Source organism: Zootoca vivipara, chromosome 2 (assembly GCF_965207765.1).
Source record: "Zootoca vivipara chromosome 2, rZooViv2.hap1.1, whole genome shotgun sequence".
Classification (NCBI taxonomy): domain Eukaryota; kingdom Metazoa; phylum Chordata; class Lepidosauria; order Squamata; family Lacertidae; genus Zootoca; species Zootoca vivipara.
The window spans coordinates 40,893,667-40,909,189 of record NC_142584.1 but is presented as its reverse complement, the minus strand read 5'-3'; the positions used below and the strand labels follow the sequence as shown (position 1 = coordinate 40,909,189).

General features: G+C 46.2%; 1 protein-coding gene across 1 annotated transcript in view; it reads right to left on the bottom strand.

The window, feature by feature from the left end:
- The window catches only part of CACNA1A (calcium voltage-gated channel subunit alpha1 A), a 272,529-nt gene extending 258,874 nt beyond the window's left edge, over positions 1-13,655 (bottom strand). The window contains exon 1 of the mRNA XM_088661718.1: positions 12,991-13,655. The gene's annotated coding sequence lies outside the window, so the exon portion shown is untranslated. The remainder of the gene's footprint in view (positions 1-12,990) is intronic.
- Between the last annotated feature and the right edge of the window lie 1,868 nt (positions 13,656-15,523).

The following is a 15,523-nucleotide window of genomic DNA, read 5'->3' as shown; positions in this document are numbered from 1 at the left end:
CTTATTCCAGGGAGTCCCAGACATAGTCAGCAGGGGAGATGTGGATATATTTCACTCTTCCTGGTTCCCTCCAAATATGCAAATAAGCAAGGTTGCTATCCGACACTACTTGTACCTGACGGGCATTGTTTGTTTGTGTGAAATAGGTTTACCCTGCCTGTCCTCAAAAGCTCAAGGTACCTAACAGATTCACACAATAAAAACCTCAGATAATAATTACCAAGAAACAAAAGCAGCTAGATAAAACATTGTCCATGAAACACTACAAGAAACAATTAAAGCCCATCAGGAACCATGCAAAGCCACAAAAATTCCAGCACTACCAACAATAATTAAAACACACACACACACGGAAAATCGCTTCCAAGTCCCAAGGCAGGTTTTCCATATGAAGACTCAGCTAATGTGACCAGTTATGCATTGTCAAAAACAAGAATTTGCATCACCACAAGACAGACCAAAAAAGGACATCAATTTGCATAAAATGTTAATGTGGAAATTTTACTTATAGATGCAAATTTAGAACCAATTGCTTTAATTTAAATAAAAACAAAATACATCTCACCATAGCAGGGATGACACCAGGTCCCTTATAAGCCTGCTCAGTCTACTCCAGGCATCCCCAAACTTCGGCCCTCCAGATGTTTTGGATTACAATTTCCCATCTTCCCTGACCACTGGTCCTGTTAGCTAGGGATCATGGGAGTTGTAGCCCAAAACATCTGGAGGGCCGCAGTTTGGGGATGCCTGGTCTACTCTTTGTTGTTGTTGTTTAGTCGTTTAGTCGTGTCCGACTCTTCGTGACCCCATGGACCATAGCACGCCAGGCACTCCTGTCTTGCACTGCCTCCCGCAGTTTGGTCAAACTCATGTTCGTAGCTTCGAGAACACTGTCCAACCATCTTGTCCTCTGTCGTCCCCTTCTCCTAGTGCCCTCAATCTTTCCCAACATCAGGGTCTTTTCCAAGGATTCTTCTCTTCTCATGAGGTGGCCAAAGTATTGGAGCCTCAGCTTCACAATCTGTCCTTCCAGGGAGCGCTCAGGGCTGATTTCCTTAAGAATGGATAGGTTTGATCTTCTTGCAGTCCATGGGACTCTCAAGAGTCTCCTCCAGCACCATAATTCAAAAGCATCAATTCTTCGGCGATCAGCCTTCTTTATGGTCCAGCTCTCACTTCCATACATCACTACTGGGAAAACCATAGCTTTAACTATACGGACCTTTGTCGGCAAGGTGATGTCTCTGCTTTTTAAGATGCTGTCTAGGTTTGCCATTGCTTTTCGAGATCATTCTGTCATTTTTGAGATTGCATCCCATTACAGCTTTTGCCACTCTTTTGTTGACTATGAGGGCCACTCCATTTCTTCTACAGGATTCTTGACCACAGTAGTAGATATGATAGTCACCCGAACTGAATTCGCCCATTCCCTTCCATTTTAGTTCAGTGATGCCCAGGATGTCGATATTTATTCTTGTCACCTCATTTTTTACCACATCCAGCTTACCTCCATTCATGGTTCTTACATTCCAGGTTCCTATGCAATATTTTTCTTTACAGCATCGGACTTTCCTTTCGCTTCCAGGCATATCCGCAACTGAGCGTCCTTTCGGCTTTGGCCCAGCCACTTCATCAGCTCTGAATCTACTTGTACTTGTCCTCCGCTCTTCCTCAGTAGCATGTTGGACGCCTTCCGACCTGAGGGGCTCATCTTCCAGCGTCATAACTTTTATATGCCTGTTGTCTTTGTCCATGGAGTTTTCTTGGCAGGGATACTGGAGTGGCTTGCCGGTTCCTTCTCCAGGTGGATCATGTTTAGTCAAAACTCTCCACTATGACCTGTCCATCTTGGGTGGCCCTGCATGGCATAGCTCATAGCTTCTCTGAGTTATTCAAGCCCCTTCACCACGACAAGGCATTGATCCATAAAGGGGGGTCTACTCTTTAGGTGCTGCTAACTTCTGATGAGCAAATTCAAGGCTCCTGCTCTTGCCTTTTGTGGTTCCAGACCATGCATGGACACCTTCAAACAGCAGGCTGTCCTCTGTAAAGTCGAACATATGGCTACCCTGGACACAGACCCTGTGAACCTTAGCATATTGAAAACTTAAGCAGAAAGAACTATTTTGTAAGGTTGTGTAGTGTGCCCTCTTAATTTTGATACTTCTTTGCAAGCAACTAATACATTATAAGCGTTCGGGACAGCGATTGCCTAGACCTGTACATACCGTAGTTGCCTAAACCAGCACAGGATGCACTTGTCTCGCTATGAATAAAGTGCAGGCTGTGGAGAAGCACTGCTACATGCACATACAGGAATAATTACAAAACACACACACAAGACTATTCATCACCCGGTAAGTTCAGTCTGGAGGAAAAAAACCAACCCAGAAATGTAACTATATGAGTCGTGCAGCTTTTAAAAATGCACTCTCATTCTAATAGCAAACTCAGCAGGTGAATGTCAAGTGCCAACAAGACTGTAGTCAAAATGGAGCCTGTGAAAAACAAGAAGGAATCTGAAGGCTTGCAGGAGTACAAAGAAAAACCTGGGCAAAAAAAAACCCCACCACCTTGCCTGATGAAGACAGTATTGCTCAGTAATTGCAAAAGGATGAGTTTCTTGTTGGGGTGGGGTGGAAAATTGGGTGGGGGAGAGAGGTGGAATGGAGTGGAATATCATAGAAAAGAGCATGGCTGGCTGGCATCTTGAACAGGAGCACTCCACCCTACATTTTGTTGCGCTTGACTTATCTAATGTAGCATGGACAAAAATCCCACTGTTTCATTACTTGGCTTGCTGTTTCCACTGGATCCTCTCAATATGCAAGTCCTTGGCACAGCAGAAGGGCATCCTTTTATCAGCAGTCCTTCCTCACCAATATCACCCCATTCCTCCCCAGACCGAAGACAAGATAACGCTGTAGTGCATTCATCTGGATAGTTCATTCAAGCATCCCTCTAGGGAAGAGACAGAGCTGACAGAGCTTACATTGCTCATGGGGCAGCAAATACACAGTTGTGTTGTCATCAGCATACTGATGATACTCAACCCTATGCTTAGCCTTGAAATCCCTGAGCAGCTGTATTTATATGTTGAACAACATGAGGGACATTGCATTTCAAGTCTCTTGGGAGTGACGCATAACCATCCATCATCACCAATTAACTCCAATCTTGTATGACTGATTGGCAGCTCTCATCACACCAGCAGTCTCTGAGATGCTATAGCAAGAATCCATGATCAACTCTGTAAAATATTGTTATATGCTCCAGTACGACTAAGATGGTCATATCTTTCCTCAACGTAAGGTTGTTAGCACATCTCTGCTCCGTCAGAACAGAGATGGACAGGACATGTCTCAGAATTCTCCAAAGGTACAAAGATTCCAAAGATGGAGTTCATATGGGAGGGATACAGTGGTGCCTCGCTTAACAAATGCTCTGCTTAACGAAAGGATTTTTCGAGCGGAGCTTGCCTCGCTGGACGAATGCGTTTTACGAAACAATCGTCTAGCGAATCGCGGTTTCCCATAGGAATGCATTGAAATTCAATTAATGCGTTCCTATGGGCAAAAAAAAATTCAAAAAAATTCAATGCATTCCTATGGGATTCGCTAGATGAATTTTTTCGCTATAAGAAAAGACCCGTGGAACGAATTAATTTCGTCTAGCGAGGCACCACTGTATTAGGAAATTTGCTGTGTCTAGCATACCAGGGAGGAAGATGGGAGAAAAGGCATCTTTTAAGTTGCCACACCTAAAACTCAAATTCTACCTTGAAATATACATGTGACAGGTGGATTAAGATTAAAAGATAATTTTATGTTGTTGAAGATGCATAATATTTACCGGTATTCTTTTTTTGTTTGCTAGTGAGGGACCCAGGTGGCGCTGTGGGTTAAACCACAGAGTCTAGGGCTTGCTGATCAGAAGGTCGGCGGTTCGAATCCCTGCAATGGGGTGAGCTCCCGTTGCTTGGTCCCAGCTCCTGCCCACCTACCGGTAGCAGTTTGAAAGTACATCAAAGTGCAAGTAGATAAATAGGGACCGCTCCGGCGGGAAGGTAAACGGCGTTTCCGTGCGCTGCTCTGGCTCGCCAGAAGCAGCTTTGTCATGCTGGCCACATGACCCGGAAGCTGTCTGCGGACAAACGCTGGCTCCCTCGGCCTATAGAGCAAGATGAGCGCTGCAACCCCAGAGTTGGACACGACTGGACCTGATGGTCAGGGCCCCCTTTACCTTTACCTATTTGTTTGCTAAATTTGTATCCTGCCTTCCCATCAGATGCTGATCAAAGCATTTTATGATAGTAAAATACAAAATAGCAATCAAAATATTAAAAACAGGTAGGTAAAACATCAGTAAAGCCGATGAAAAAACAGCTAGCTGAACACTTTGCAGTGTTTACATTCACCCATAAGAAGTAATTTAATGAGGCCAAATACACCTCTGCCTGTTAGAAAAAAGCAATTCTAGAACTGGATAGTTAGCCTTCCCTTGGCAAGGAGTTCCAGGGCTTGGGAGCAGTCGCTGAGAAGACCCTCTCTCAAGTACCCACAAAAAGCACCTCAGATGTGGACAGGACAAAAAGAAGGATCTCTCCTAAGCAGCTTAAAAACCTAGGCAGGTCCATATAGGAGAACAGTGTCTTTTCAGACAATCTGGTCCCAATCCATGTAGGGCTTTGCACATCAAAACCAACACTTTGTATTCTGTCAAGAAGATGGGACAGGCAGTCAACAGACTGGCTGCAGCATTCTTAACCAGCAGAAGTTTCCAAACACCCCTCAAGGAGCACATTACGTTATCCAAACAATAATATGTAACTGTGGGTAGATCCGTAGATCCAGTATCTCTAAAGGTGCAGTTGGCACACAAGTCTTAGCCGCACAAAAGCATTCTTGGGGCCTGGCCACACCTGAGTTTGTCGCTCTGTGATTTCAAGAGACACTTCTTAACTGTTCTGCTAATGTGTTTTGTCAGCCTGTCTTTTCTTCCATGTGTGTCCGTGTGCACATATAGTCTGTTCAAGGGCTCCCTAAAAGAAATAGGCTGTTATAAAATATGCCTGTAGCTAGTACTGTAGCTTTCAGAATACCTGGTAACAAAGAACAGGTCTGCTGCAGGCTGTGACAGTATACAATAGACTCCAAGGATTCTTCTCCCACGCTTGTTCCTGAGTACTACGGTATGTAATATCCTAGATGTAACAAACCCATCGCTTAACATTCCAGTCTTGCCCCCAATTTTCATTTTTCAGAAAGTTATTAAGATTCAGCAAGCTACATCTTTATAAGGTTGTCATCCTGCTGTATTCTGCTATAGCACATGTAGTCCCGTCAAGCTGTCTTTTAAAGTGAGGCTGGGTACCTTTTAGCACAGGCATACCCAAACTGCGGCCCTCCAGATGTTTTGGCCTACAACTCCCATGATCCCTAGCTAAGAGGACCAGTGGTCCGGGATGATGGAAATTGTAGTCCAAAACATCTGGAGGGCCGAAGTTTGGGGGTGCCTGTTTTAGCATTTCGAACAGATGTGCCAATGAAAGTGTATTTCTATTAAGGTAACTTGTCCTAACTCATATGCACCAAGTTTCTGCTTTGAATGGAAAGTTCCTTCCACTTGCTGGTGCATGAAAAGTCCTGTCCCTCCCCTTTGCAAAGTGCTGCTTCCTCAGACTACCAGCCTTATTGATGTCACTCATACACTGGATTTAAACCTCTATAGCAGAAGCAGCAGCTGCAACACATAGAACTGGCGTACAGTTCTGTTAATATAGAAATATATGCATGCTGCATTTTAGGTGTTTCCTAATCTAAGAGAGTTTAAATGGGAGGAAGGCCACGCTGCGAGACACTCAGTGGGACTAGTATCAACTCCTCTAAGCAAAAGATACGGCATCACCAAGCTGCTTTAGCTTCAGTTTGCCCAACACAAACGTGTCTTCCAATAACTAGGATGGAAATGAGATAGATGTTGCAGGGGTAGATCATCATTCCATTATAAATGGAAAAACCAGAAAGGTCCCCTTCCTACTGTAGACTCCAGACCAGGCACCCCCAAACTGTGGCCCTCCAGATGTTTTGGCCTACAACTCCCATGATCCCTAGCTAACAGGACCAGCGGTTGGGGAAGATGGGAATTGTAGTCCAAAACATCTGGAGGGCCGAAGTTTGGGAATGCCTGCTCCAGACCCTTCCTATTGCAGGAATTCAGAGACAGTAAAGCTGTAGAAGAGCACCCTGTGCTTTAATCATTATGGGGCAGCTAGTCCCAGAAGAGCTGCCCTTTGAATTTCTTTCCTCCCTATCATCCCATTAACACCTGAATCCTTCTGGCAGCTGTGCCAAAACATTTCCTGCTGGGGTTTCCCCAGAACCCTGTTATCTTGCTTCACAGTCAATATTCTCTATAGAAAGTAATGATGGCCTGTGAGTCCACAGTCATAAACTGACAGCCCTTTGCACACAATGTCCCTTCCCTCCCAAGGGAAAGTGAGGAACTGGCTGAGGTACAAATCAGTCTTCAAGGGAATACAAAGCAAAGAGGAAAGCAAGGTCTGATGTGCTGCATTTTATTAGCTTCTGTTTCTTTCCTCTCTGACCAACAAATCATATTTCTCTCTTCCACCAAACCCACTACTTCATCATTAAAACTTTTCCTCCAGGTTCACTTTTCTGCATGCTGTATTAGACATAAAAGGGGTAAAATAAGTCGAGCTCGTTCTTCACTATACAATTCACAGAATAAAAGGATGTGAGTGACAGATTCTACCTTATTGGACATGCAAGGGCAAAGGCGCTCATGAATTGGTACCCGCATAAATTTGCCGTACAGCACAGCTGAGGGCATTGCCTCAAAACGGGCTCTAGAAAAGGCCCATCTATAGGCTGCGTTAGTGATGTTAGCTGCAAAGTTAGGCCATGATTTTAAACCTTTGTAATTCTCCGGGAGTAAGTCATCTATAAGATGTTGTTATGATAGCTATTTTTTTAGTTGCTTCAGGGACCTCAGAGTGGAGTTTTATCTACATAAACAGCTCAGCTGACTTGAATCAATACTACCGCATGGTCAAATATGGATATGAACATGGGCTTCCAATATTCAGGCCCTACAGTCTACCTACTGCATGCACTGGGTATCATTCCTACGGTAGTAATCACTACCCCTGACTGAACGATAGGGAATTCTCTCCTCCACACACACACAAAAAAAAAACTAGACAAAAAGCACACACCTCCAAATGAGGAAAGCCCTCTCACAGGAACAAGATGTTAGTTAACAATTAAAAGCCTCGACAGTATTGAAAGTAAGGTGTGGACCAATTTCCTCTCACCTTTTGACACAGAAAAAGAAAAACTCACCCAGAGAGCACAGGGAATGCATAGCTGCCAAGTTATCCCTTTTTTTAAGGGATTTTCCCTTATGCTGAATAGGCTTCCTCGCGAGAAAAGGGAAAACTTGGCAGCTATGAGGGAATGGGATAACCCTCCTCTCCTACTTAGCAGACAAATAAAAAAAATTTCCTTCAGTAGCACCTTAAAGACCAACTAAGTTTTTATTTTGGTATGAGCTTTCGTGTGCATGCACACTTCTTCAGATACAGTGAAATGGAAGTTTCCAGGCACTTATGTAGAGAAGGGGTGGGGAGGGGTGGGGATGGGGAGGGGGGATCACTCAGAAGGGTGGTGGAAATGGGTGATTGACTGACTGATAGCTGTTGATGACCGCAAACGACTGCAAATGGTTTTGCATGAAAAAGCAAGGGTTGAGATGGCTGAAGATCGCTTATCATGTATAATGAGATAAGAACCCGATATCTCTGTTCAAACCAGGTCCCTCCATGGTTTTGAGCTTGGTGATAAGTTGCAATTCAGCAACTTCTCTTTCCAGTCTATTTCTGAAATTCTTTTGTAGTAAGACAGCTACTTTGAGATCTTGTATAGAATGTCCTGGGAGATTGAAGTGTTCTCCTACTGGTTTTTCTGTCTTCTGGTTCCTGATGTCAGATTTATGTCCATTTATCCTTTGGCGTAGGGTTTGGCCTGTTTGTCCAATATAGAGAGCTGAAGGGCACTGTTGGCATTTGATGGCATACACAATGTTAGAGGATGAGCAATTAAATAGTCCTGAGATGGTATGTTGGATGTTGTTGGGGCCAGTAATGGTGTTGTCTGGGTGTATGTGGCAGCAAAGTTGGCATCTGGGTTTATTGCAGGCTCTGGTACCAGTGTCCATGTTAAGTCTGGTGGTTGTATTATTGTGGGTGAGGAGTTGTTTAAGATTGGGTGGCTGTCTGTAGGCAATGAAAGGTCTTCCTCCCAGAGCTTGAGAAAGGGAGCGGTCATTGTCCAGGAGAGGCTGTAGATCTCTGATGATGCGTTGTACTGTTTTAGCTTGGGAGCTGTATGTGATGACTAGTGGTGTTCTGTTATTTTCTTTTTTGGGTCTGTCTTGCAGCAGGTTCTCTCTAGGTATCTGTCTGGCTCTGTTGATCTGTTGTTTAACTTCATCAGGTGGATATTTTAGTTCTAAAAAGGTTTGCTGTAGATCTCTTAGGTGAGATTCTCTGTCTGTAGAGTTGGAACAGATGCGGTTGTAACGTAAGGCCTGGCTGTATACGATGGATTGTTTGGTATGTTTGGGATGGTAGCTAGAAGCATGTAGATATGTTTGTCGGTCAGTTGGTTTTCTGTATAAGGTGGTGTCTATACGTCCATCCTGTATTTTTATAGTAGTGTCCAAAAAATGTATTTCTTGTATAGATTGGTTCATTGTTAGGTTGATGGTGGGGTGAAAGTCATTGAATGTCTGGTGGAAGGTTTCCAGGGTCTGTTGTCCATGTGTCCAGATAATAAAAATATCGTCAATGTATCGCAGGTACAGGAGAGGTTTGAGTGGGTATGAGTTAAGGAAACGTTGTTCTAAATCTGCCATGAAGATGTTGGCATACTGTGGGGCCATGCGGGTGCCCATGGCTGTGCCACTGATCTGGAGGAACAGGTCATCACCAAATTTGAAGTGGTTGTGGGTAAGGTGCTACTGAAGGAAAAAATTTTTTATTTTACTTCGATCCAGACCAACACGGCTACCTACCTGTACTTAGCAGACAGTTCAGCTTTGTGCATTCGGCTCTAAAACCTCCCCCTGAACAGTCATCCTGGTCACAGCTGACACTTGAGCATTTAATACCAAGGCTGGGCCCAAGAGTGCTCCCACGTTCTTTCAAGAGGAGTGCAACTGCATCCAGGAGGCAATCCCTGAACTGGTTGGCCTCCTGACAAATAGCAGAATCTCATTGGTCTCCCTAGAATCAGATGGCAAGGAGATAAAGAGCTGCATAACATCAGTACACTGATGCACTCAAGAACAGTGTGCTGGACCAGGCCAATGTCTCATCTAGTCCAGCATCCTGTTCTCACAGCAGTCCACCAGAAGCCTCTGGGAAACCTACAAGCAGGACCCGAGCACAAGAGCACTCTCCTCTCCTGTGGTTTCCAGCAACTGGTATTCAGAACCACACTGCTTCCGACTTGGAGCCACAGCATAGTAGTAGCCATTGATAGCCTTATGAAAATCCACTCAATCCCAGATGATCCCTCTCAGACATTTCCTGTATATATTTAAGAGCACAGGAGAGAAGACTGAACTCTGCAGGACCCCATAGAACAAAAGGATGAGTGTGAGTTCCTCAGCACCACTTTCTTGCAAGGAAGAACTGCAGCCTCACCTTAGCAAGGAATCCCAGGAGGGCACCATGGTCAAGGGGACTGAAAGCTGCTGAAAGTTCCAGGAGAAATCAAATTTTACCCACCCATCCCCAAAAGAATTCCTGCAGAAACCCATGAATGTCTACCTCCATTCAAAGATCATCTACCTAGGACAGCCAATGCTGTTTCTGAACCAAAACCAGGCCTGAAATGGATCCAGATAATCATCTTCATGCAGGAATTTTATTACTTAGGTCATTTACCCAAAATAGGAGTGTTCAACTCTAGCTCTGACAGTTGAATCAAGTTGATTCCACTGCTCTGAACAGCTAAGATTGCATATATAAGCATATATATATATATATATATATATATATATATATATATGCAATCTTAGCTGTTCAGAAGCCAAACTATTGTTAGGATGGAATAGAACCCTCTCATAAAGACCCACCACCCAATTAGCCAACCCCTCTCTGACTGTGTTTATATTTTTTTATAATAAATTTTTATTAGTTTTTTGCAACATAAACACAGAAGATACATAAACTTAAACAACCACCCTCTTCCACCACACCCCACAGGCCCCCTTCTGCCAAAAGAGCTCCATGTGGGGCAGACAGTCAAAGGCGGACCATTTTATAGCTGGGTTTCTCCCCCCCTCCCCCCCCAGATCCCACTCCGTGTTTATAAGCCAATAATGGGTATGGCTTAAACACACATTAAGACAACCTCACTGATCCAAAAATAATGTCTGCATCCTCAGGTTGCACAAGCTAAAAAGAATTAATAACCACTGGATGAGCAGCAGCAGAAGGTACACCATCTGACTGTTGATATGGAATCTAAACAAGAATAAATGTGAGCCAACGTGTCTTGCAAACTAGTCACAGCTGGCTACCAAGCCTTGTCAAATGCAGGCTAGTGGCTTGCCTGATGCCAACTCCCAAGTTTGTGGCTGAGGCAATATTTGAACTGGGAACTTCACAGCCCACATTCATACAAATCAATTCGATGAATTCCCCCCCCCCCAGAAGTAGGTCCCAAAGCATTCAGTAGGACTTGGTGCCTAATAAGAGTGCACATGATTGCCATCTCTGCCAGTCTCTGTATGAAAAATCTTTATTCCTTATAGCAGCCTGCATTTTATCCTGAAGTAAGAACCTCAAAGATTCTCTATACAGCTAAGAGGAGGTGAGACAGTGAAATAAGCAAATGGCTTATCACAGTAGCATGGTTAAGATCTGGTGTCTTGTATCTTTCAGGCTGCCTTATATTTACAATACTGCTCTTTATAGTATCTATTCTAGTGAGATGGAATATTTCCCCCATGGTACATTCAAAAAACGGATGTCACACACCCCAAGTGATTCACTACAGGTGTTGATAACAGACGGGAGTTGAATTCAGTCCACTGCCCTCAGGACCTAGCTAGAACTCCAATCAAAAGGCTGCAGAAGATGAAGACCAGTTCCAGCCCACGTACTGCTGTTCACACCAATATATCACAACAGCCTATTGTGAATCTGTTATAGGTAAAAGGTAAAGGTAAAGGACCCCTGGACATTTAAGTCCAGCCAAAGGTGACTATGGGGTTCCAGCTCTCATCTCGCTTTCAGGCTGAGGGAGCCGGCGTTTGTCCACAGACAGCTATCCAGGTCATGTAGCCAGCATGACTAAACCGCTTCTGGTGCAATGGAATACTGCGACGGAAACCAGAGTGCACAGAAACGCCATTTACCTTCCCGCCGCAATGGTACCTATTTATCTACTTGCACTGGCATGCTTTCAGACTGCTAGGTTGTGAATCTGTTATGGACACTTCCAGCTTAGGTATTTTCACCAGGTTGTTTACCAATACTGGGCTGTCTTAAGAGCCCTGCGATGGGGGGATTGTCAAAGAACAGGTTCAATCCACAGCATCACCAGGTAGTGCTGGGAAAGACTCTGCCTGAAGCCCTGGATAGCTGCAGCTAGTAAGTGTTAACAATCTTTGGCTAGAAGGGCCAATGGTCTGATTTGGTATAAAGGCAATGTCCTGTGTTAGGAAGAGATAGCTCTTTAGGAACAGGTAAAAGATTTGTAATTCTAGATCCCATGTACAAGAAAAGCACCACATAGAAGAGAAAAACAATAGTGCAGAAGACATCCTTCCGATTCTCTCACATACAGGACTCTTCTTACTCCCCAGGCCATATCTGACCCTGATCTATATCAAGATGCCTCCAGCTGCAGCCTTTATAGACATCAGTCCATCACCCAGTGTCAAGGGTCAAAGCAATCTACCAAGCTGCAGACTCTGGAGCTGGCAGTTCCCTGGCCCTGAGCTCCGGCTGTTCTTGTTAAAGCAGAAGCCAGGGACCTAAGGGGCAGTTGGAAATGGCATGCACCATCCCTGCTAGAAGCATCTGTTCCTTGGAGCAGACGGTGAGACAAAAATAATCCACAACCTCACCATCTCCGTCCGCCTGCATAGGGTTCCTTAAAAGTCAGGCAGCCACCAAGTTAGCAGGAGCCAAGCAATAAAGAGAAGGTGACCTGACTTACTTTCTAACTTTAGGGAGAAAGGGAATACTGTACAGATTTAGGAGACACCCCAGGAGCCTGGCATTTCTACCCGCTTCCCTGTTTGATGCTCAATAATGCCCATATGCACCACATACACACAGAGAGTGGGGTGGGGAACAATATCACAGGATTGGGACACTACCAGAGCTTAGAAAGCTGAGTGGGGTGGGGGGCTCCCCATGTTTTTATGCTTCCATCCTAGCCTAGTCTGAGCAGATGCATCCCTCCCAGTGCCAAGCAAGATGCCCACCTAGGGGAGAATAGGAGTTACTGCTTGCAATGCAAGATGGAAATATACCTAGCAGAGGAGAGAGAGCAACATATTAAAAACAGATACTGGAGAGCAATGAGGGTAGAGAGGCTTGATCCGAGGCTGCCTTGGGATGAATGAATGAATGAGACCCAGGAAGATGAGGAAATCATTGCACCTCGCTGCTCTTCTTTCCCCCAGCCCGCTGCAAGCATTTAAATTAAGAGACTCCAGCCCAGAACTCTTCCCAGCACACCAGACGCTGTCCCCACATATACAGCGATGGGGTGCCTGCCCCACCGTGTTCAATGCAGAGGATGGGGTGGCGGGAGGGGGGGTTGCCTAAGTGCCCGTCCGCCTTCGTGCCCTAGAAGCCGAGAATGGCAAACGGATTCTGCCGCGGGGAATCCTTCCCCAGCCCCGCGCCGAGGCAGCGGGGTTTGCCAGCCACACACTCACCTGTATCTCCTCAGATATCCCTGCTGGCAGCTAGCGAAGAGTTAACGCTGCCAGCTGTGCCTGGCATCGCTGGCTGCCAAGTGTCCTGCCCAGGCACCTCGACGGTACATCCCAGTCCGCCACTGCCCGGAGGGGGCAGGAGGGGGGGCAAGGTAAGGGGGGTGGGAAGGAGGAAGGGTGGCTGGTGGGGGCGCAGCCGGGAGCCAGCCTCAGGGCATGGTGGTCCCCTAGACGCCGTTCTGGCATTGAACCAGCATGGAGGCGGAGGGAGGGAGGGAAGGAGGGAGAGACAGAGAGCAGGAGGAGGAGGGAGGGACGGAGGGAGGAAGGAGGGACGGAGCAGCTCTCAGGAGGGTTCCGAAGTGGGAGGAGGCAGGAACGGGGTGGAGGGACACCGGCTGCAAAAAACCCCTTTTCTGGGCAGACGCGCGAGAGAGGGAGGAGGGCGCCTGCTGCAATTTAAGACTCCCACATGGCGACCACCGCTCAGCAGCCGCCCAGTCAGCTGGCCTCTCGCTTGCCGAGGCGCTAAAGGGTTCAGGGGGCCAACCCAGGTCCTCCCCCGCCCCGCTTTCCCGTCGCTTCGCCTCCCGCGCCTTCCGCCAGCTTTCCCGCTCCCTTCGCGCGCACCCCTCCTCCTCCTCCTCGCACGTGGCTCTTCACGAAATAATTATTTTTTTAAAAAAAAGAACCCTGACAGGAGGAGCCCGCCTTCAATTATTTATGCCGACAACAAACCCAAAACGGTAATTACACTCGCTGCAGCTGGCGGGGCCCCAGGCGGGGTTGGACCCACCAAGGGAGGGAAGAGGGGAAGCGGCACCCTCAGCAGCTGGGGAAGGCAGGCAGGCAACCCTCTCGGTGCCTGGCTGTCTCTCTCCACGCCCAGGTACGGGCAAAGTTAAAATAAAATACAACATGTAAATCAATAAATTACCCACCCAAAAACCCAGTGTGCTGCGGAGTCCCGGGGCTCCTCTGTGACCCGCAGTTGCCGTCTGCCGTAAGAGGGAGCGAGCGGGGAGGTGGTTATTTTCGTTTATGGAAGGGTGGCCGCGGGGCGGGGGTCGTCAGAAGTGCTTGTGTGTGTGTATACAGATCGAAATAGCGATATGACGCTTCCGGTGAGAGGGTGAGGGAGGAGCGACTTGTTGCGCAGCGGAGGCGAGGCTAACCGGCGGAACTCCTTACCGTGGAAATCGGGGAGCCGTCGCGCGCGAGGGCTGTGATCAGATGGTAGTTTGAAGCTTGTTCCTTTTCAGGGGGACTTTTTTTATTTTATTTTTGGTGTGGGTAGGAAAGAGAGACGATTCATAACAAGGGTCCGGATACGTTCAAAATTAACTCCCCCCCCCAAAAAAAATATATGAGTGAGAGTCTTTTGAGAGCATTCGTAGTCAGGACTGCCACATGCCTAGGGACTCAGTTTTTTAGGACATTCACTAGCTCTGAAGAAAAGGAAACGGGCCTTGGGCAAAAAATATCAGCCCAAGCAATCTCCATTATATAATTCAGTATGAGAGAAGGATTTTTTTAATGGCTGCTGTTTTCAGTCCCCAGCTTCAGAGCAGGATTCGAGTAAATTAAGAAGGGGGCCAGGTATGGTCATAGCTGCCAAGTTATCCCTTTTTTAAAGGGAAATTCCCTTATGCTGAATAGGCTTCCTCGTGAGAAAAGGGAAAACTTGGCAGCTATGGGTATGGTACCCTGACCAACTTAAGTCTGACCCCTGGAAATTTAAAAAACCCCACAACCCCCACAAACTTGGTCATATTTTTAATCAAATTAGGGCAATAAATGTGTGTCTTGAGTTTAGAACGAGGACCTCAATTTATGAAGTGACTAAGGCCTCCACAAACCGAAACCCAGTCCTGTTTATTGAATGTTTAATATGCTTTTTAATATGGATGCTCTTGTAATTGTGTATACTCCAAACCACCAGATATGAGGAGAACCCTTCCTCTTCCATAAATGATGCTTCTGAAGGCTTTCTAGATTAGTAGTTGTATGTGTGTAAAGGTAAAGGTAAAGGGACCCCTGACCATTAGGTCCAGTCGTGACCGACTTGGGTTGCGCGCTCATCTCACATTATTGGCCGAGGGAGCCGGCGTACAGCTTCCAGGTCATGTGGCCAGCATGACAAAGCCGCTTCTGGCAAACCAGAGCAGCACATGGAAACGCCGTTTACCTTCCCGCTGTAGCGGTTCCTATTTATCTACTTGCATTTTGATGTGCTTTGGGACCAAGCAACGGGAGCTCACCCCGTCACAGGGATTCGAACCGCCGACCTTCTGATCAGCAAGCCCTAGGCTCAGTGGTTTTAACCACAGCGCCACCTGGGTCCCTACTATGTGTGTATTAAAGATGGGTAAATTAGCAATTTAATCAATTGGGATATTCATTGCAATACGACTTCATCGTATTGGGTGCACTACAGACAAGAATAAAACTGTTGGCCCTCTAGCTGTCGCACACCAATTTCAACATAATCCTCAGAGGAGTGCATGTTAAGGAATAGATGCAGGAAAATAAC